At 46.3% G+C, this 23687-nt stretch overlaps 1 pseudogene; it reads right to left on the bottom strand.

Moving 5' to 3' along the window:
• Nucleotides 1–9406: 9406 nt before the first annotated feature.
• LOC136157684 (putative killer cell immunoglobulin-like receptor-like protein KIR3DX1) lies at nt 9407–16406 on the bottom strand (annotated as a pseudogene).
• Nucleotides 16407–23687: the final 7281 nt, after the last annotated feature.

The raw sequence follows: 23687 nt of genomic DNA, 5'->3' as shown, positions 1-23687 counted from the left end.
TGCTTCTGTGAGGCAGGAGGCAGGACTGAGCAAAGCTGACCGAGTCACAGGATGCGGAAGGCTGGCGGTGTTGTTCATACAGTCAGCCTGGTGCATGTCACAGGGGACGATGGGCAGCCTCTTCTCACGCCAGTGATGGAAGTCTGTCTGAGCCTTGTCACTGAGCAGTCCTCGTGACCTGAGCGTCAGTTGTTGTTTCCCTGAACACTATAAATGTAGGAGAATTTGAACAGGTCTTGCTGCTTTCAGGAAGTAGAAACAGTGATTCGCTGTATAGCATGCAGGATGCTTTCCCCAAGCTCATGATAAATCTCATTAACCTTAACTCTTTGCAGAAGAGAAATCACATGTACCCACCTCGTATCTCAGGCTCAGGGCAGGTTGCCAATTAAACAGTCATTAATAGAGACTTTGATTCTGCATTCCTTTAAGAGGAACAGTCATGCATATTTTGGCTCTTTGAAAATATTAAAAAATTCTATATTGTAATATATGTGATTAAGTAACTAACTAATTGTGTTAGTTTCAGCTGTGCAACAAAGTGATTCAGTTATTCATATACATGCATCTATTGCTTTCAAATTCTTTTCCCACTTAGGTAGTTACAGAATATTAAGTAGAATTCTCTGATTTTAGAGTAGGTCCTTGTTGGTCATCCATCTTTGTGTATATGTCAATCCCAAACTTCCAATCTAACCTCCCCCTGACACTATCCTTCCTGGTATCCATAAGTTCATTCTCTGTGAATTTGTTTTATAAATTAGTTCATTTTGTTAGATGTCACAAGTAAGCGAAATCATGTGATTTGTCTTTCTCTGACTCTTCTTCATCTGAGATTATTCCGTGACTGTGAGAGGAAACTTTGCACACACACTCTGTCTCTCTCTCTTGCTCGCTTTCCAATGCAAGGACCACACATGTACACAAAGATAATGTGTGTAAAGATGACTTTGGTGTTTTTTGGGAGGGGGATTTGTTCTGCCTGAAAAGGTGGACAACCTTGCTTACTACATCCTCAAATGAACACAAAATATGTCAAGTAGAGACTTTCAAGCTCCAGAATGCTTGAGTGAGGGGCATATCTCCAATCAACTCCAAACAGGGACAAAACGACCCAGCTGTTTCAGGACTCCAAGGGCAGACATACACCGAGTTCAGCTGTTGTTCACAGAAGGGAATGAACCTCAGTAAGGGTAGTGGTTCCACACCATTTGGCTGAGGGTGGGGGTTGTTGACATTAGTGATGCTCCCTAAGTAATAAATCTGGTCTCCTCTTGATCATTATGTATGTAATGGAGTAACAGTCCAGTCACCCTTCTCAAAATTTCCTTTTATTTACTTAATATCATGCTTCAGAATTGATCTATATTTTTTGTCATTTCAGTTTGTGCATTTTTACTGCCATATATTACTTCATTGCAGAAAATAAACCACAAATTTTAAAATTAAAAAAAATTTTGAAGAGTATTTCATTTCTGTGGTATAGCAAATTGATTCAACTTGACATATATATTTTTTCCATTATCATTTATGGAAAGATCTTGAATAGAAGTCCCTGTGCCATGCTGTAGGACTTCAATGTTAATCAATTTTATGTAAAAATGGATTTCATCTGCTAATCCCTAGTTCCCAATCCTTCCCTCCCCTTTGACAACCACAAACCTGTTCTCTATGTCTGCGAGTCTGTTCCTCTTTCATTGATATGTTCTTTTTAGATTCCACAGATGGGTGATATCACACGAAAATTATCTTTCTCTTTCTGTCTCCTTCACTTATTATGATAATTCCAGGTCCATCCATGATGCTGCAAACGGCATTATTTCATTTTCTAAATCTCTGAGTGGTATTCCATCCTCTGTGTGTTTAAGCATATCCATTTTATTTATTCATTCATCTGTCGATGGACATTTAGGCTGTTCCCATGTCTTGGCTACTGTAAGTTTTGCTGCTCTGAACACAGGGGTGCATGAATCTTTTCAAGTTATAGTTTCATTCCAGGTATATGCTCGGGACTGGAATTGTTGGATCATATGGAAACTCTGTTTTTAGCTTTTGAGGAACTTCCATACTGTTTTCCACAGTGGCTGTAGCAGTTTACACTCCCCCAACAGTGTAAGAGGGTTTGCCTCTTCTCCACATGCTCTCCAGCATCTATTATTCATCAACTGTTTAATGATGGCCATTCTGATCGGTATGAGGTGGTACCTCATTGCAGTGTCAGTTCCCCTTTCTCTACTAATGAGCAATGCTGAGCAACTTTCCATATGCCTGTTGGCCATCTGCGTTTCTTCCTTTAAACCACAGATATCAATTGTGAGAGTGACCTCTACAGATTTTGTCTAAAATGAACGACAGCTCTGCTGATGTTCATGAATGTGCTCTGAGTTCAACCTCACATTGTTGTCAAGGGACGGAGTGATGAGGTCTTCAGGAAAAGAATAGTGACTTTATCTAGAAAGCCAGGAGACCAACGAGATCGCGAACTTGTGCCCCAAAGAATCATATTACCTGAGTTAGATGGGCTTTTTGGGGAGTGAGAGGGATGGTCAAACAGTGTTTAGTGAATGTAAAATAAGGCTAGCCCATTGGGAAGAAAACTCCAAGGAGAAGAGAGAACATTACAGGTTAAACACACACCTGTGAACTCACACTTTCATACTTACATCACACACACACACAGACACACACACACACACACACACACACACTAAAAGAGGAGGAGGGGTAGCTGGTAGTTGCAATGCTTTAATTAATTCATTAATGGCTATACTGGGCACAGGCTTTCTCTAGTTGTGGGAATGGGGGGCCTGCTCTTTGCTGTGTGCAGGGTCTTCTCATCGCTGTGATTTCTCTTGTTCTGGAGCACCTGCTCTAGGCACATCGGCTTGTGGCCCACGGGCTTAACTGCCCGAGGCATGAGGAATCTTCCCAGTCCCAGGATCAGGCCCCTGTCGCCCACATCTGCAGGCAGATTCCCAACCACTGGACCATCAGGGAAGTCCTGTTGCAAGATTTTTTTCTCTTTAATTTATTTATTTTTAGTTTAAGGAAAATCGCAATGTTGTTAGTTTCTGCCATACATCAACATGGATCAGCCATAGCTATAGTTACGACCCCTCCACTGTGGAAAACTTTTAATCTTGGAATCCTTTGTTCTTGAAGCTGTCTGAGACGGTCTGGTCATAGTCTACCTCTAAGCGTCTGACAAGACAACAGGTTCTGTCTGTTCAGCCACTTTTTATTTCTTTATGAAAGGGAAAGCGTAATACCATTGAAGTTCAGAGCCTTGAGAATAGTTTTACTCCCTCAGTCATGTCTGACTCTTTGAGATCCCACAGGCTGCAACACCCCAGGTTCCTCTGTCCATGGGGATTCTCCAGGCAAGACTACTGGGATGGGTTGCCATTTCTTTGTCCAGGGGATCTTCCCAACCGAGGGATCGAGCTCAGGTCGCCTGCCTTGCAGGCGGATTCTCTATCATCTGAGTCACCAGGGAAGCCCAGCAGTAGATAATGTGATTCAATATTTCCTCCCACAATTCACGTTGCCACTGTTTTCCATTTCCTTTTAACGTGGACCTGGTGGGATTTTGGGATCGTGCTTTCACTGCCAGGGTAGCAGAGCCCCGAGGTGGAATATACCATAAATTTAAAAATAGAAGTGTGAACAGAAGTGCTAGGTTTAAAATTAAAGAAGAAGCGCAACAAGCAGCAAAGATTTACTGTATAGCACGGGGAACCACAGTCAATATGTTGCAATAACCTAAAATGGAAAATAATCTGAAAAATAATGTGTGCGTATTTGTATAAATGAAGATCACCTTGCGGTGCACCTGAAACACTGTAAGTCAACCAGACTTCAAAAATATATAAATATTATCAGATTAGAAAATAAAACCAGTAAAATAAAGAAATCTTAAATAAAATGAAGGAAAATTAATTCGCTCAGTCGTGTCTGACTCTCTGCAACCTAAAGGACTGTAGCCTGGCAGGCTCCAATGTGCATGGGATTTTGCAGGCAGGAATACTGGAATGAGTCGCCATGTCCTTCTCCAAATACTGCAGACCACCTGCAGCATACTCCCTGATGGTCTGTGTATTCATGCTCACACTCCAGCTCTGCATACGGTGTATTGACATGGGCACCCTGAGTGGCCCAGAAGAGTTTCAGCCCAGATGGTGAGTTTCTGGAAAGTCCCTGGAAGGAAGTCAAAGCCTGAGACCCAGGACCTCCCCACTCCACATTCCCCAGCTCAGCTCAGGAGCCCTTCCAGGTTTCACCACCATCACTCTAGGATCCCAGTGCCCCCACCTCTTGCCCCACCGAATTCCTGGGACTGAAGTGAGACATGGGGACCCAGGAGCCCTGGGAAGACTCACCTGCAGGGCCCGGGGTCCTCTGGCTCAGACACAGCCCTGGAAGTGAGAGAATTGCCAGCGAAAGCCTGGGCTCATTCTCTCCCCATCAGGATCCCTGGTCCCTCCAGCCGCCTGAGCCCTGACATTCCTGTGAACTGGGGGTGGGGGGTGGGCGTCCTGTGCCCTCCTGCGGTCCCCTCCTGCCCTCCACAACTGGCCGAGGCAGAGAAGCGCAGAGAGGATGGAAGGCATGTCTGCAGCTCTGAGCGCCTAGACACGCCCACCCCCACCCTGTACAGGTGAGGAGACCACGGGGCCCTTGAGGACAAACAGCATGTTGTCCCTGGGGGTCTGCTGCCGCCCCTTGGGGTTCCCATGGCCGTGGACCCGCAGCAAGGGGGCAGCCCTTCCCTCCGTGTACCTGGCTCTGATGTCTCCAGGCAGGGCTCAGGAGGCCTCTCAGCCCAGACCTTGAGGTCTCAGCTCTTTCTCTTTATGCTAGGTCTAACCGCCTGCTCTATAGGGTGGGACCCAGGTTCTAGTCCTGATTCAGCCCCAGGCAGTCTGCTTCCAACTAGGATTCAGATATTTATTTTCCCAGTCCCCTCCAGAAATTTACTTCACATCTTAGGTCAGTTCATAAATTATTGCAGAGCACCTACTCTGTCCCAGGCATTGGTGTCACACAGCAGAAATACACCCATGACCCATGTAAACCCATCTTCTGTAGATCCTTGAAGAACTCAGATTCTGCAGAATGCAGCCGTCAAATGCTAATATTCAATTGCTTTTCTAAAAGAAGAATTATGAGAATAACTGGGGTCTATATCTACACTGTAAACATCTAAAAAAATGAAGCTCATGAATTCTATTCCCAGCACTTTATGGCAGGAAAAAAAAAAGTGGGAAAAACTGAAATAGTGACAGATTTTCTTTCCTTGGGCTCCAAAATTACTGCAGATAGTAAACTGCAGCCATGAAATTAAAAGACCTTTCTCCTGGGAAGAAAAGCTGTGACAAACCTCGACAGTGGATGAGAAATCACTGTTCCAACAGCGGTCATATAGTCAAACCTGTCATTTCCTAGTAGGCATATATGGACATGAGAGTGGACGTAAAGAAGGCTGAGCACTGAAGAACATGCATTTAGATTGTGGTGCTGGGGAAGACTCTTGAGAGTCCCTTGGACAGCAAGGAGCTCAAACCCATCAATCCTAAAGGAAATCAACCCTGAGAGTATTCATTGGTATGACTGATCGTGAAGCTGAAGCTGCAATAATTTGACCACATGATGCAAAGACTAATGGAAAAGACCCTGTTGCTGGGAAAGATTGAGGGCAAAAGAGAAGCGGGCGACAGAGGATGAGATGGTTGGATGGCATCATTGACTCAATGGACTTGAGATTGAGCAAACTCTGGGAGATAGTGAAGGACAGATAAGCCTGGCAAGCTTCAGTCCATGGTAACAAAAGTCACACATGACTTAGTGACTGAACAACAGCATCTACACTGTACTTGAGGGAAGATGCTGCTTGAGGAGGTGTGGACACAATGGGGGAGGTGCGAGTACATTCTAGATAGAAACGAACATTCCCTAGACCCTGGGAATCAGGCACTCTCTGGGAGGATGGGGAGTTGGTGGTGGGCATGTACAGTGCTGTCCACTCTTCAAGGATGATGATTTTATTTTTAAGAAAAATGGAATATACAAGCAAAAGACTATGATAAGAAAACTTTATGAAGGTCACATTATATTAGCTGCTGTAGAGAACAGGGAAAAGAGTATAAATGTAATTTTTTTAATTAAAAAAATAAATCTTGACCTTCATTTATTCCAATATGGGCATGTCAACCAGCATTCTAAAAGATTCATGTGGATTTTTCTTATGAAAATTGCCCCTTAATAATGTTAAAACCATTAACAAGTGATGGAAATGACAGAGCCTACCTTGAATCTCCTTTCGATTGGGAGGAGAAAAGGAACTTGTTGAGCTGATTGTTCTCAGAAGAGCTGAGATGAGACAGCACACAAATGTTAAATGGCCCATTTTCTGCACATTTGCATGTGTATGTGTGTGTGTTTATCTGTGTGTCTGGTGTAACTGCACCAGTATCATTAGGAGGGAAGAAAAGGTGAGACCTGAGATTTGGGGGTGGGGGTCACCTCTGGACAACCATGAGCAGGCTGGAATTCAGGTAGAAGAGTTTGGATTTTGAGCTGAAGTTGTGGGCACCATGGAAGGATTTGGGGCAGAAAGCAGATTCTCAAATGTGAGTTAGAAAGATGAAATATGGAAGATGAACTGGAGCTGGGAGTGTGAGTCTGGAGCTGAGAACCCAGGGAGGTTATGGCTGGGACCCAGGTGTGGCTGTGGGCTGGACTATGTGGATGGAGAGGACAGCAGGGGTCAGGGGCACCCTGGAGGCTGAATTCTTTCACTGCGAGATTGAATACGAGATGTAAGAGTCGAAGAGTTGAATGTGACCTTCACTCCCTGCCTTGGTTGGGTGGAGGCACCAGCGATGCCCTCAGAGACCTGGTGAACCGCAGGGTGGGTGAGAAAGGATGGCTGGGGAGATTTGCAAAGTACAGTCTGCTCTCACAAGAGAGAACAGCTCTTCCTCCTGGACCCAGAGTGCAGGCTTTACTTCTCCCAGGGACAGGCCAGGGTGTGTAAGAAGCAGAATGTGTCTCTGTCCCCTTGAGGTGAAGCATGTGAGTCATTTCTGTCCCTTCAAAGCATCCTTTGATGCTGCATGTTACTCTTCTCTTCATCCAACAGAGACTCCAGGATTCAGACTAGAACGGTCCTCATCAGAGTTCCTGATCAAGGACAGACGCTTATATTAAAACATAGGATATACTTCCATGAAGCAAAACAAAAATAAGACAGGAAGTAGCCTGCTAAAGTCATCAACCACCTCAGGATGTTGTATAGCCACCACTTAAGTCTATTGATATATCTGTCTACGTATCATCATGGAGAATGAAATGCAATGTGAAGTGAAAGTGAAGTCGCTCAGTCGTGTCCAACTCCTTGCGACCCCATGGACTGTATTCAACCAGACTCCTCCGTCCATGGGATTTTCTGGGCAAGAATACTGGAGTGGGTTGCCCTTTCCTTCTTCAGGAGATCTTCCCCACTCAGGGATCGAACCCTGGTCTCTCACATTGTAGAATGATGATTTACCATCTGAGCCACCACGGAAGTCATTACTCCAATATTCTTGCTTGGAGAACCTTGCCTGCCAAAAGGATCATATAACATTTCAGTCCAAAGGGTCGCAAGGAGCTAGACATGACCAAGCGAATGAGCACATATATTATCTATCTATTCAGTTTCACTGAGTTATAATTGACATATAGCCCTGTGGTGTCCAAGCTAATGGCCTGACTTACATGTATTATGAAATGATTGCACGTTCAGATATATCAACAGCCGTGTGGTATGTGCTCACTCACAGTCGCAACAGGAAACGATGCTCCTGCATGTCTTCATTTGTAGCCACCCTGACATTTCTCTTGGTAAAACAGTTCTTGGGTGGTTTAGTTCTAAGCTAGGAGGAAGATCACATACAGAGAACTCAATGAGCAACTAAAGCTCCGTGGAGCCTGATCTTCACCCCATTTCCCAGCTCAGTTCACACTGGGGTCCTCACTGTGCTATCCTTCAGCCCTCCGCTTGGGTGAGCCAAGCCACACTGTGCCACCAGCTGATAACCTAAAGGCACAAGATTCGCAAATCCTTGGCTTTGGTGCAAGAAGCAATAAAGACAACATGTGCAAATATTGATGGATTCACACAACACACGGAAAGACTCCCTGGGGCAAGTGTTCTCTCTGCAGCCCCTCAGTGATTAGGAGTGGAATGTCCAGTAGAATTCTCGGTGATGACGGGACTTGTTAAACATCTGCTCTGTCCAGCACCCTAGACCTGGCCACAGGACGCTGCTGAGCACTTGAACGTGGTGGTTGTGACTGAAGAACTGAATGTTTTTTTCATATACGTGTAGAGTCAATGTCTGTACTGCGTGGCTGGGCAAATACTTTATCGGCCAGGGCAGATCCAGACTGAGGGGGATCTTGTTGTCTTGTTTCTACCCCTGGAACGCCATCAGCCTAAGTGCACATGCCTGGGAAGTGATTGATGGGGTTCCCCGGTGGCTCAGATGTAAAGAATCCACCTGCCAATGCAAGAGACATGAGAGACGTGGGTTTGATCCCAGGGTCAAGAACATCCCCTTGAGAAGGGAATGGCTGTGCACTCCAGGATTCGTGCCTGGAGAATCCCATGCACGGAGGAGTCTAGTGAGCCTCACACTGTCTACGGCATTGCAAAGAGTCGGACATGAGGGAATCAAATTAGCACGCACACACCCAGCCTCATATAGGTAGTGGCACCAAACTGGATATCTCAAACAGAATATACTTCATCTGTTTATTTGGCCATCTAGCATTGCTTTTATTAGTTTTTATGGAAATCATTTTATTTTAAATATAGCACATGTCAGTCTTAAACTTCCAGTCTATCTCTCCCCCAACCCTTCCCCTCTGTAACTCTAAGATTGTTCTCTAAGTCTACAAGGCTGTTTCAGTTTTGTAAATAAGTTCATCCTTGTAAAACGTTGCTGAATAGACAGGTTATTTATTGGTTTTGGGTTTTTTTTTTTAAATGAATAATTTGAAGAATCAACTGGCAGATTTTTTATGCTTTATTGGAATTTCAGATAAAGTAAGATGATCATATTAACTGACCCAGTATGTGTGATTGATTATACCATTCCCCAAACAGTGAGATAGATAAAATGGAGTCCTAGAAGAGACAGGAGTTTACTTCCAGGTTGTGGGATTTTTGAAGATGATCCAGCAATCTTGGGCTCCACTGCTCACCTCAGAGCTGCTGGGCTGCTTTGGAGGAAGAGGAGGAGTGTCCACAGAGGAACCTCTTTAAAAAGAGTTCTCAGTCTTTGATTTGCAACACTCTGTGTCCTCAAAGCCTGGGGCCAGGTCAGGGTTCAGCATGGTCTTTCTTTACGTTGAATTCCTCTTAGATACTGGACTTGGGCAAGGGGTGCATGGGGCTCAGGGGGTTGGGAGTATTCAGTCTCTCAGAGAGGGTCCCGAGGTTCAAGTGAGCATATATCACGTCTTCTGCCGGAGAGTCCTGAGAGGAAGGAGGTGAGAATGATGGACTGAGACACGATCTTTGAAGGCTGGGACATTGGGCATTGGAAGGGCTGATGCTATGGCAAAGGTTTGGGCTGGGAGGTCTCACCACGCTGCTCACTGCTCGGTCCTCCTGGGGCTCTCCTTCCATAATGGCAAGACCTGCGAATGAAAAAGAGTCAAGGATCTTGGGGGTGAAGGCAGTTATCCCAGACCTCCGTAACTTTGATGGGGACATCATAGCCAGAAAAAGGCAAGGGTATACCAGCTGTTGCTGGGTCTCTCTACTCCAATAAATAAATCAAAACAAAACATTCCACCTACAAGCCCATCCATTCACAGACTGTCTTAGGAGCCTGTGGAAACCCACAGACCCATCCTACCTCTTCTGTTATGGACCATTCTCTTCTGCATATCAGCAGATTCCCAAGGTCATGTAGGGGAGAAGAACAGATGGTGTAGTTGAATTGAAGAACAGGGCTTGGAATGTCCCTGGTGTCCAGAGATTAAGTGTCCATCTTCCAGTGCAGGCAGCCTGGGTTCTATCCTTGGTTGGAGATCTATGATCCCATGTGTCTTGAAGCAACTAAGCCCCACGTGCTGCAACAGCTGAGCACACGATCTCTGGAGCCTGAATCACAACCCAGACTGCAATGTGGATCCCCCATGCTGCTGCAGAGACCTGATGAAGCCAAGAAGAAATCAACACATATTTTCATAAAAAGAACAAGGTTCCATGGGGCTCTGGAAGATGTTCCCTCAGAGATAACACTGAAAACCAGTTTTAACCTGCGGGAAGTGAAAACCTCATTCTCTGCTGTGAGCCCACCTCCCCCTGGGTCAGATGATGCTGAGCTCACCACCTTCAGGCTTACAATTCAGGGTAGAACACCAGTGACAGAAAAGAGCAGCGAGGAAGATGGTGGTAGAGGTGAAGGCTATGGTAAGCCCAAGGATGATGGACAGCGCGCTGAAGCAATCTTGAGGAAGCCCTGCCTCTGCCAACAAACCAGGAAGGCCTGGTTTTTCATTGCATACACTGTGCCCCTACACACTGGAGCTATTGTATCCTTGTGTTAAACTTCAGCATCTGTCAACCTGATCACTTATGGTCTCCACTTCCCAGGCGGTACCAAAGCATCCAGGAGAGATGCTAGCAGTGGATGAAGTAAAGAGGCTTTGCAAGACCAGCAGAGGTCTGAACCAAGGTCCACTGGGCACCAATGCAGTTTTTCCCTGCTCCCTCACGTCAAGGCATGGTGTTTTTCCATGAATGGAGGCCTTTTAATCCTCACTACATTTCCCCCTCATCCACATATACCTGGAACGGAATCCTCAAGAAGATATGACACTTTTATTTCTGAATGTGGAATGCTTAGTTTTTAAAACACTAAGAGAGGAATAACATATTTAAGGTGCTCCCTCAAATTATCTACTTGTCACCCCCATCCATCCCCAAAGATCCTGGAGGAGGGAGGGTCAGCATCTCCCTTACGCGTGGGATCAGGTCACTCTGACCAATTATTTTCAATTTAGAAATTCCCAGTCCCAGGATCTCAATGCCCCCTCTGGTTCTCTTGCACACTACAGTCTCAAATGCTGACTTGAGACGGATGTTGAGAAGCACAATGTCACAGTGCTGGGAGCTGGCAGAGACAGCATTCACACAGGACCCCTATGTCTTCTCAGAAATTTGCTAAGATAGGAGACCTTCTTGCTTACCTTCTGTGGTGTGTGCATCCATGGGTGAAGGGCAAGTACTTGTAGTGGAACCTAGGAGAAAGAAGACAGAAGGGGTGAGCAAGTAACCTTCCTCACCCCACCAAAGGAGGACTGTTCTTTCTGGAAGGTTGACCTCCTGCCTGTGCTTGACTCTGTGATCCCTCAGAGCACTGATGGGGGAGGGGAGAGCTTCTGGTTCCTCCCTGTGAATGTGTTGAGTAGACCCACCAGACTGGAGAAGAGATGGTGAAAGGAGGTGGGAAGATTTTCCCTGGTGAAGAAAGACAACTCTAAGCAAGAGACAGTATTGCTGCTCCAGGCCTGAGTATCTATGTTCCTTAATTGGGAAATTACCTGCATGTCAGAGGTGCCTCTGGGAAAACATTAAGTGCAAGGGCCCAATGCAGTCTCCGATCTTCCCAAATTAGCCCAGCCTTTCCTCCTCCTGGGTCTACCTTGAACCTTTTCTTTATTTGCCTGATTAGACAGGACTCTGATGAGAAGCATCCACACAGGAGGTGGAAGAGAGATGAGATGCCACCGACCATCTCTCTTTCTCTCTGGTTCTCATTGCCTCTATTTCTCCAGAAGTCCTAAGGTTCCCCTGACACCAGCACAGGGCCCTTGAGCTAGAGCGCAGTGATAGAGTAAGATGTTATGGAAAAACCAAACAGACTTCTTGGCCAACACAAAGTGATTTATTGTACTGTAAAGCAGGGGACACTTCCTGGCGCTCTGGAAACAAGCATACTGCAGCGGGTTGCTGTTTCCTCCTTCAGGGACCAGCTATTGTCAGAACTCTTCTCTATGACCTGCTGTCCTGGGCAGCCCTGCACGGCATGGCTCATAGCTTCACTGAGTTACACAAGCACCTTCATCATGACAAGGCTGTGATCCACGAAGGGGAGATAGTGAAGCACAGAGGAGTCTGTCGTGCTGCAGCCCATGGTGTCGCAGATTTGGACACAACTTAGCGACTGAAGAGCAACAAGAAAGCTGGGTCAGGAGGAGGGTCCTCACCTATGACAGAAAGGAGCAGGGTCTGACCACCCATAGGGAGAGCGAGTGAAGGAGCCGTAGCACCTGTAGGCCCCGCTGTGGGCTGGGGTCCCAGGACCCAGAGGGAACTCAGCTTGGAGTTCACTGTGGGGGCCCGGCCTCCAGGGAGCAGGCGCCCAATGTTCTCCCCCTCCCTGAGCAGATGGAACTAGTCAAAGGCGCTCTTGGAGGTGCAAAGCAAGGTCACGTTCTCTCCTGACCTCACCACGGGGACACAATGGGCTGAGAGAGAGGGTTTCTTGGACAGATCTGGAAGGAAGAGACCTTGATATTAGGGAAGTAACTCTGGTCCTAAATCTAGAATTAGAGCCCGAAGTGTGCAACATGAGAAGCGCTGCAATGAGAGGTTGCCCACCGCCAGGAGAGAAAACCCCACAGCCAGGAACACCCAGCACAGGGAAAAATTCAACACAACTTTAATAATGCACTGTCATTTACTATCCTTTCTCTGAAAAGAAATTTATGTACATAAACAACTGAATCAGTCTTATGTACAACAGGAATTAGCAACATCGAAAATCAACTAGACTTCAACAAAAATGAATAAGAAAAAATATACTTTAAAAATCAACAAGATGTGGGGTTCTCTTGAAAGACGGAACCTACTAGGTTCTGCTGGAACCATCATAAAAGACGGTATTGACCCAGAAACAGAAATTATGGCCGGGAGATTGCCAGAATCTCATTGGATCTATGACTACCTCAAACTTGAGGGAGAGTTCAGCACCACCCAGGCCAGCCCCAGGGGCTGGAAGGGACTCCATAGTGGGGAGGGTTGGCAGGGACCACTCCCCCCTCTTTGTGCAGAAGGACCCGTTAAACCACAAGGCTGAGCAACTTCAAGGTGTCGACCTCCGTCCTGACCACCCAGGGGCCAGATGCAAGGGCGTCTGGTACCAGAGTGCTCCTGAGAGAGGAAGGGAGCTCTGACGTGAAGGTGGGAAACCAGCCCCTTAACCAACCATCGTTGGCTGCCTGAGCCGGGAACTGCTCGGGTCCCTGCTCTGGTACAGTTTTCTCCATTGCTCGTTCTTTCACGTTCTTGCTCCTTCACTCTGTCACAAGTTGTGTCTTCTCTTTGGCACATGGCAGATACTCTGTTCTCTTTTCCTTCCGTATTGACACCTTCTCTCTCTCCGGTTTGTTCCTTCTCCCGAGTGTGTGAGTGTCTCTGCACCCCTGTCATTGTCTCCCGGTACTGATGCTGGACTGGACACCAGACCTTCTGTGACACAGACAGCAGAAGGGACTGGTCTGGACACACTCACCTGTGATGACGATGTCCACGGGGTCGCTGGCGGCTGACCACTCATAGGGGGAGTGGTTGAGAGAGCCATAGCATCGGCAGGTGCCCGCACTCCCCGAGGTCATGGGGCTAATGAAGAAGTCAGCTGAGGCATGCCCGCCCGTGAACGTCTCTCTATGTCTCTGGAAAGGCCCTGTGCTGTTTTCCTGGTGCAGGATAAACTTGTCAAGCGACAGCAGTGAGTGACAGCGAAGGGTCACATGCCCTCCCTCCTGCACGAGGGGGCCTGGGTGGGCTGAGATGGGTGGTTATGTGAACACACCTAGGAGCAAAGAGGTTGTGAGCTTCAGTGGTCACTGCACCTCAGCGCTTCTGCTGACATCTGAAGGTGTGAGAAATGTTCCCATGAACCAGCAGAACCAATATCCCTTCCTGTTCCATTGCATTCTCTCTAGCCTTGTTCTCTGGCTCTGGCTCATGCTTTTCTCTTTCTCTTTGCTCAAGACCTCCAGCCTCCTCTGTGTTTATTCTAAACTCTTTAGCTGTTGAATCTGCTCTCAGCTTCATGCATGCATACTCAGTCGCTTCACTCGTGTCTGACTCTGTGGGACCCCATGGACTGTAACCCGCCAGGCTGCTCTGTCCATGAGATTCTCCAGGTGAGAATACTGGAGAGGGTTGCCATCCTCTCAGCCTCTTCCCATTCCTAATTTGTATTTGAGGGAATGGAGTGGTTCTCAGGATGCATACCCTGTCTCCCTTCACATATATCTCATAACGTGGGTGATCACTTGCATCATTGTTGCTTCTTTGGGGTTCTTCCCACTCCATTGGGAAGGCAGTGGAGAAAAAATGGAACCCATCTGTGATCCGACCTCATGCCCCTAAAGACATTTTTGAGAATCCTCCCTGGGGTTCCAGCTCCTTCACTGGGCACTACAGTTCCCTACTGGGTGGTAGGTGCTGGATCAGGGTTGTTCCCATCCTCCCTGCTGGCAGGCAGTGGCCCCATCCTATCTACTTATGCTGAGGGATGCTCCTCCTTCCTGCACTGGGGCACCCGATCCATCTATTCAATACCCCGAGTTCAAACTCTCAGAGTGGGTTCTCTTTCACTGCTTCGCTCCTGGCTGGGAATCCTCAGTAGCCTTGGGTGCACTGGCATGTAGACCTAAGGTAGGATTGCCTGCAAGCTCGGTCATCTCGGGCTGGCTGGACCCTCCTACCTGTGACCACAATCTGCAGGGGGTCACTGTGTGGGTGCTGGTAGCATCCAGAACACGTGTATGACCCAGCATGTTCTCAGGTCACCGGGCCAAGGGTGAAGGTGTTGACATGATGTGCCTGGAGCTTGGACAAACTGGTCCCATCTCTTTTGAACAGTCTGAATATTGCAAATGGAGAATGGGAGTGACACCGCAGAGTCACAGTCTGTCCTAGGGGAACCATGGGGCTTGGCCAGGCTGACAAAGAAGGCTTCTCATATTCACCTAGGAGAGATGGAGGCACAGGCTTTGAGAGGAAAATAGGAACAGTCTCCTCTCCCCCCTGCCCTCATGGGCGCTCCCCCTTCAATTCTTCCAGCTCTCCTCCCCTAAACTGCATCACCTTGATGCTCAAGGATCAGGCTTGGGGACAGACAGAGACACAGTCAACCCAGGATGGACATCATGGAGATTCTAAGAATATGATTCTCAGAGTATCTTCTAAGGAGAAGAATCACTACTTGGGTTGACAAAAGTTTGAGAAACTTTCTCTCAAAACACAAAACACTGGGGATTCCCTGTGGGTCCAGTGGTTAGGACTCAGCACTTTCTCTACCAAGGGCCCGGGTTGATCCCTGATCAGGGAAGTAAGATCCTGCAAGCTGCACGATGCAGGCTAAAGAAAACACCACAGAGAAATTGATGCATGGAAAAGAAGTGAAAGGACTTCCCTGTTGCATTTGTTGTAGCTCAAATGGTAGAGAATCTTCCGGCAATACAGGAGAGCAGGGTACAATCTCTCAGCTGGCAAGATCCCCTGGGTAAGGAAATGGCAACCCCCTCCAGTATTCTTGCCTGGAGAATCCCATGCACAGAGGAACCTGGTGAGCTACAGATCATGGGGTCGGAAAGAGTCGGATATGACTGAGTGACTAACAGTAATACAACGAAGAAGAGAAATAGCCCCCTGAGTGAAAAGAAAGAAGGAAACCATGAACCCCGGTCCTTTGTTAGCTAGCCTCCATCAAATGTGGGACCATGTCCAGGTGGCCCTGACTGATGCCCAGCCCCTCCTCTGGGGTCAGGTCAAGCGGGCGGTCCTGCAGATCCTGTTGTGAATGGCCGGTTGGAGATGCCACCTTGTCAGAGAGGGGTCTGTGGGCTGCAGCCCCTCGCCTCTTCTCATGATAGAAATGGCACTCAGGGGGCCCAGCTCCCAGCTACCAGACTTCACACTTTGCCTTCTGCTCCAGAGTTTCAAGCCGGGTTAACCTCTGGGGAGAGTGAAGATGAGTATCAAGGCCAATAGGAGAACCTGGGATCCACAGGGCACACGGCTCTCACTGTACTGACAGGGGTCTCACCCTGCCCCCCAGTGTCATCTGTCTCAGGTCCGCCTGCTCTGCTGAACACAGAAATAAGGGATGCGGAGGAATCACCCACAGCTGCCCAGATCCTCAGACTCACACAGAACCTAGAAGGAAAAGCCCGTCAGAGATGGCTTGTCTGGATGGAAGCCACACTCCTTGCACCCTCATCCAGGGAACCTGGTCAGTGGTGTGGAGACCCCCGATTTCCACCATAACCCTCTCCTGCCGTGTCTTTGCAGACTCACCAAGACTCAGCAGGCTGAGGAGTGTGGGGCACATGACTCTGCTTCTGTGAGGCAGGAGGCAGGACTGAGCAAAGCTGACTGAGTCACAGGATGCGGAAGGCGGGCAGTGTTGTTCGTACATTAAGCCTGGTGCATGTCACAGGGGAAGATGGGCAGCCTCTTCTCACACCAGGGACGGATGGCTGACGTGAGCCTCGTCACTGAGCAGGCCTTGTGACCTGAGCATCAGTTTTGTTACCCTAAACACTATGAACGTAGGATGATTTGAACAGGTCTTTCTGCCTTCAGGAAGTAGTAACGGTGATTGAGTGTATACCGTGTTGGTGGTGGTGGTTTAGCTGCAAAGTGGTGTCCGTCGCTTGCGACCCCATGGATTGTATCCCACTGGGCTCCTCTGTCCATGGGACTGCCCATGCAAGAGTACTGGGGTGGGTTACCATTTCCTTCTCCAGGGGATTTTCCTGACCCATGCATCAAACCCAGGCCTACTGCTTTGCAGGCAGTTTCTTTACCAACTGAGGGGCTTAATTTCTATGAATATCTTGTTTGAAGAAAGTCTGACTCAGTTCCTTTCTTTCTTTTGATGACGAGTTCTACTTCAGATGTGCAAGTCTGGGAATTCCCTGGTGGTCCAGTGGCTACTCCCTGACTTCACTGCTGAACAACCAAGTTCAATCCCTGGTTGGGGAACTAAGATGAGAACCCCCAAACCATGAAGCCCAGCCGAAAAAAATGTGCAGGCTTACTAACTGCTTACTGTGTAATGCTAACCACAGGAGAAAAAGAAAAAAAAAAAAAAAAGAAAAAACCACACTGACTTATTTTCAACAAAGATTTCTAAGGCCTCTCTGCTCTTGAATATAAAAGATTTTTTTTTCAATCATGTAACCTGGAATTCATTTTCCTGGTTGACATATTGCTACTCATTCTCTATAAAACAAACCATGGGGTTCAGTGCAGAGAAAACAAATATAATTAATATGTATCCTCAAACAGAATGTCCAAGAATTCCAGTAATCCCCTCATGCTTTTACTTAGGAGATGGTAGGTTGCCCTGATAAAATAAAAGTGCTTTAAAAGATGTTCTTCATAAGAAAGATAGCCCTTTTGAAGAAATCCATTATATACCAGGGAAGATACTTTCCCCAATCTCATGATAAATGTCATTACCCATAACTCTTTGCAGTAGAGAAATCACAGTTGCCCACTTCATATTTCATGCTCAGTGCAGGTTGCCAATTAAGGATTCATTAGTAGAGACGTTGATTCTGCATTCTCGTAAGAGAAGGAGACATGCGTATTGTGGCTCTTTAAACATTTTGTAAAAATTCTGAGGTGGAGTATAGGTGATTAAGAAACTATTAGTTTCAGGTGTACAACAAGGTGATTCAGTTATACACAGACATGCCTCTATTGCTTTTCAAATTCTTCTCCCACTTAGCTAGTTATGAAATATTAAGCAGAGTTCCCTGTGCTATCCAGTAGGTCCTTGTTGATCATCCATTTTAAGTATAGCCGTGTGTATATGTCAAAGCCAAAATGCCAATCTATCCCTCCCCTTCTGTGAAGAATACTGTTGGTGGCTTGATAGGGGTTGCATTGAATCTATAGACTGCTTTGGGTAGTATACTCATTTTCACAATGTTGATTCTTCCAATCCATGAACGCGGTATATTTCTCCATCTATTTGTGTCCTCTTTGATTTCTTTCATCAGTGTTTTATAGTTTTCTATGTATAGGTCTTTTGTTTCTTTAGGTAGATATACTCCGAAGTATTTTAATCTTTTTGTTGTGATGGTGAATGGTATTGTTTCCTTAATTTCTCTTTCTGTTTTCTCATTGTTAGTGTATAGCAATGCAAGGGATTTCTGTGTGTTAATTTTACATCCTACAACTTTACTATATTCATTGAGTAGGTCTAGTAATTTTCTGGTAAAGTCTTTAGGGTTTTCTCTGTAGAGGATCATGTCATCTGCAAACAGTGAGAGTTTTACTTCTTCTTTTCATATCTGGATTCCTTTTATTTCTTTTCCTGCTCTGATTGCTGTGGCCAAAACTTCCACAATGATGTTGAATAGTAGTGGTGAGAGTGGGCACACTTGTCTTCTTCCTGATTTTAGAGGACATGCTTTCACCTAAATTTTTCACCATTGAGGATAATGTTTGCTGATGGTTTGTCATATATAGCTTTTATTATGTCGAGATATGTTCTTCTATTCCTGCTTTCTGGAGAGTTTTTTAATCATAAATGGATGTTGAATTTTGTGAAAGGCTCTTTCTGCATCTGTTGAGATAATCACATGGATTTTATCTTTCAATGTTTGAAGGTGGTATATTACATTGATTGATTTGCCGATGTTAAGGAATCCTTGCATTCCTGGGATAAAGCCCACTCAGTCATGATGTATAATCTTTTTAATATGTTGTTGGATTATGTTTGCTAGAATTTTGTTAAGGATTTTTGCATCTATGTTCATCAGTGATATTGGCCTGTAGTTTTCTTTTTTGGTGGCATCATTGTCTGGTTTTGGGATTAGGGTGATGGTGGCCTCATAGAATGAGTTTGGAAGTTTGCCTTCTTCTGCAATTTTCTGGAAGAGTTTGAGTAAGATAGGTGTTAGCTCTTCTCTAAATTTTTGGTAGAATTCAGCTGTGAAGCTGTCTGGTCCTGGCCTTTTGTTTGCTGGAAGATTTCTGATTACAGCTTCAATTTCTATGCTTGTGATGAGTCTGTTAAGATCTTCTATTTCTTCCTGGATCAGTTTTGGAAAGTTATAATTTTCTAAGAATTTGTCCACTTCTTCCAAGTTGTCCATTGTATTGGCATAGAGCTGCTGGTAGTAGTCTCTTATGATCTTTTGTATTTCAGTGTTGTCTGCTGTGATCTCTCCATTTTCATTTCAAATTTTGTTGATTTGGTTCTTCTCCCTTTGTTTCAAATCTTTTCAAGGTATACTTTTTTTCCGGGTATATGCTCGTGATTGGAATTCTTCAATCATATGGAAGCTCGGTATTTAATTTTTTGAGGAACTTTCATACTGTTTTCCACAGTGGCTGAACAACCTTACACTCCCCCAACAGTGTAAGGGGGTTTGCCTCTTCTCCTCATGCTCTCCAGCATCTATTATTCATGAAGTATTTAATGATGGCCATTCTGATCCGTATGAGGTGGCACCTCATTGCAGTGTCAGTTGGCCTTTCTCTACTAATGAGCAATGCTGAGCACCTTTTCATATGCCTGTTGGCCATCTGCATATCTTCCTTATTTTTTTTCATTTATTTTTATTAGTTGGAGGCTAATTACTTTCTTTAAACCACAGATATCAATTGTGAGAGTTACACATTCCAATTTTGTCTAAAATGAATGACACCTCTGCCAATGTCTCATGAATGTGCTCTGAGTCCAACCTATTGTTGCTTGTCATTGGGCAGAGTAATGAGGTCTTCAGGAAAGGAATAGTGACTTTGTTTGGAAAGCCAGCAGACAATGAGATGGTGCACTTGTGCCCCAGGAATCATCTCATCTGCATTAGATGGGCTTTTTTTGAAGGAGGGATGGTCAAACAGTGTTTACTGAATGTAAAAGAATTGTAGACCATGGGGAAGAAAATTCCTAGGAGAGGAGAGAAAAATACAGGTTAAATACCCACCTGTGAACTCACATTTTCACACAGAGACACTAACACACACACACACACACACACACACACACTCTAAAAGGGGAGGAGGTATAGCTGGCTGTTGCCAACTTTCAATTAATTAATGAATGGCTGTGCTGGGTCTTCGTCGCTGGGCACAGGCTTTCTCTAGTTGCAGGAAGGGGGGCTGATCTTTGCTGTGTGCAGGGCTCTCATCGCTGTGGCTTCTACTGTTGTGGAGCACCCGCTCTAGGCACACGGGCTTGTGGCCCACGGGCTGAAATGCCCCCTGGCATGTGGAATCTTCCCACTCTCGACACCGGGACTGAGTCCCCTACATGGGCAGGCAGATTCCTAACCATTGGACCACCAGAGAATTCCTGTTCCAAGCTTGTTTTCCCTTGACTTATTTTTATTTAAGGACAATTACAGTACTGTGATGGCATCTGCCATACATCAACACAGATCAGCCATAGGTATACTTACGTCCAATCCACGGTGGAAAACTATTAATACTGGAATCCTTTGTTCTCGAAGCTTTCCATGTAGGTCTGGTCATAATATCCCTTTAAGCCCACAGCAAGACAAAAGGTTCTGTCTGTTCTGCAAATTTTTATCTCTGTATGAATGGGAAAGTGTCATACCTTTCAAGTCCAGAGCCTTGAGAACAGTCTTAGTCCCTCAGTCACGTCTGACTCTGCGATCCTATGGATTGTAGCCCACCAGGCTCCTGTCCATGGAGTTCTCCCGGCAAGAATACTAGAGGGTGTTGCCACTGACTTCTCCAGCCTTGAGAATGGGTTCTCCTCTATTCCAAGCTCATGGCAACGTTCTCTTACCAAAGAGCCAGCATGAGTAAGCAGAGACAGCAGAGCCCAAGGGTTAGAGCTGAAAGAACAGATCCAAGAGGAAGTCAGATCCAGAGGTGTGTGGCTCTCCCTTTGAATGGTAAGTGTTATCATCTCCCAACTGCTGTAGTCATCTGTCCTCCCAGCAGTCACATGGTGCTTCTGCCAATTCGCTCAGTTTTGTCTGACTCCCTGTGATCCCATGGGCTGCATCCCGCCAGGCACCTCTGTCAGTGGGGATTCTCCAGGAAAGAATACTGTGATGGGTTGCCAGTTTCTCCTCTAGGGGATCTTCCCCAAGCCACTGATCGAACTCAGGTCTATTGTGTTATGGTGGATTTTTATCTTCTGTGTCACCAGGGAAGCCCGCCAGTAATATAAGGAGACTCACTATTTCTACCCACGGTTCACATTGCCATTGTTTTACATTTAGTTTCAATGAGGCCATGGTGGGAGTCTGGCCTCAACCTTTCACTGTCAGTGTAGCATAACTCGGAAGTGGAATGTACCATAAATTTTTAAACAGAAGCATGAATAGAATGCTAACTTTCCAATTAAAAAGATAGATGTGCAACTAGCAACAAAAGTTTACAATATAGAACCAAGAGCTATAGTCAATATCTTGTAATAACCTAAAATGGAAAATAATCTGAAAAATACCACGGGTACTTACAACTGAATCACCTTACTATCCACCTGAAACACTGTAAGTCAACTAACTTCACTCAAATATATATATTATGAAATTTAGAAAATGAAACCTGTAAAATAAATTTTAAAATGAAATGAAAGAAAGTGAAGTCGCTCAGGCATGTCTGGCTCTTTTTGACCCCCTGGACTATCACCTGGCAGGCCCCGCATCCATGGGATTTTGCAGACAAGAATACTGGAATGCATTGCCATTTCCGGCTCCAAATAGTGCAGGCCAGCTACAGCATACTGCTTGATGGTCTCTCTTGCACATTCCAACTCTGCATACAGTGTATTCACATGGGCACTCTGAAGCTGCCTAAAAGAGTCTCAGCTGAAATGGTGGTTTTGTGGAAGGTCCCTGGAAGGAAGTCAGAGGCTGAGTCCCAGGACCTCCCCACTCCTCACTCCCCAGCTCAGCACAGGAGCCCTTCCAGGTTTCAGCAGCATCCCAGGGCCCCCACCTCACCCCCCACCGAGTTTCTAGTGCTCAAATGAGACATGGTCCCAGGACACCCGGGAGGACCTGCTTTCATGGTTCGGGGTCCTCTGGCCAAGACTCAGCCATGGAAGTGAGAGATTTGCCAGCAACAGCTTGGACTGATTCTCTTCCTGTCAGTATTCCTGGTCCCTCCTGCTGTCCAAGACTTGAGGTTCCCATGAACCGGGGGAAGGTGGGTGTCCTGTGCCCTCCTGCTGTCCCCTCCCTGCCCTCCACAACCGACCGAGGCAGAGAAGTGCAGGGAGGATGGGATGCATGTCTGCAGCTCTGAGCGGCCAGGTGCGCCTGACCCCACCCCATAAAGATGAGGAGACCATGGGGCCCTAGAGGACAAACAGAATGTGGTCCGTGGGGGTCTGCCGCCACCCCTCGGGGTTCCCATGGCCTTCGAAAAAGCAAGGGGGTAACCCCTCTAGGGACCCAGCTCTGATATCTACAGGCGAGGCTCAGAAGGCATCTCAGCCCACATCTGACGTCTCCCCTCCTTCTGCCTGGTCTGAACCCCTGCTCCAGGAACCCAGATTCTCGTCCTGAGTCAGCCGTCACAGCTTGTGTCCAAGTAGGACTCAGAACTTGATTTTCCAGTCCCCTCCAGAAATGGAATTTCCTACTGATCATCAGTAAGTTCATAAATTATTGCTGAGTACCTACTCTGTAACAAGCATTGGTGTCACACAGCAGAAATACACCCATGATCCAGGTAAACCCATTTCTGTAGGTGGTTGAAGAACTCAGATTCAGCAGAAGGCTGGCATCAGATGGTACCATTCAATTTTTTTTTTAAACAGAAATATGAGAATAACTGGGGTTCATGTCTACATTGTGAACATTCAGAAAAAAGAAGATCATGACATCCGGTTCCAGCACTTAAAGGCAGAAAGAGGAAAATTAGGGGAAAAATGGAAACAGTGACAGTAGCAACACAGAATACCAGCTTGTCTCACTTCTAGTGATCCTGACATTTCTTGGTGAAAGAATTCTTGGGCGGTTTAGTTCTAAGCCAGGAGAGACATCACACACAGACAGCTCAATGACCAACTAAGGCCTGGAGCTTGATCTTCACCCCATTTGCCAGCTCACTTCACACTGGGGTCCTCATGGTGTTATGCTCTTCATCCCTCTGCTTGGGTGAGCCAAGCCACATTGTGACCCAGTTGATAACTTAAAAGGGATAAGATTCTCAAATCCTTGGCTTTGGTGACAAGAAGCAAAAAGACAAAATGCGCAAATATTGATGGATTCACACAACACATGCAAAGCCTCCTTGGGGCTAGTGTTCCCTCTGCAGTCCCTCAGTGATCTGCAGTGGATTGTGCACTAGAATTCACGGTGATGAGAGGACTTTTTAAACATCTGCTCTGTCCAGCACCCTGGCACCTGGCCACAGGACGCTACTGAGCACTTGAAACCTGGTGGGTGTGACTAAAAAACTGAACACTTTACTTCATACACGTGTAGAGGCAGTGTCTGTACCACCTGGCTGGGTAAGTACTTTATCGGCCAGTGCAGGTCCAGACTGAGGGGGAACTTGTCCTGTTTCTAGCCCTGGAACCACCGCAGCCTCAGTGCCCACAGCTGGGAAAAGGTTGAGGGTGTTCCCCGGTGGCTCAGTGGTAAAGAATTCACCTGCCAATGCA

Source organism: Muntiacus reevesi, chromosome 2, assembly GCF_963930625.1.
Source record: "Muntiacus reevesi chromosome 2, mMunRee1.1, whole genome shotgun sequence".
Taxonomy (NCBI): domain Eukaryota; kingdom Metazoa; phylum Chordata; class Mammalia; order Artiodactyla; family Cervidae; genus Muntiacus; species Muntiacus reevesi.
The sequence above is the reverse complement of the archived record's forward strand: the minus strand, read 5'-3'. Positions and strand labels throughout refer to the sequence as shown.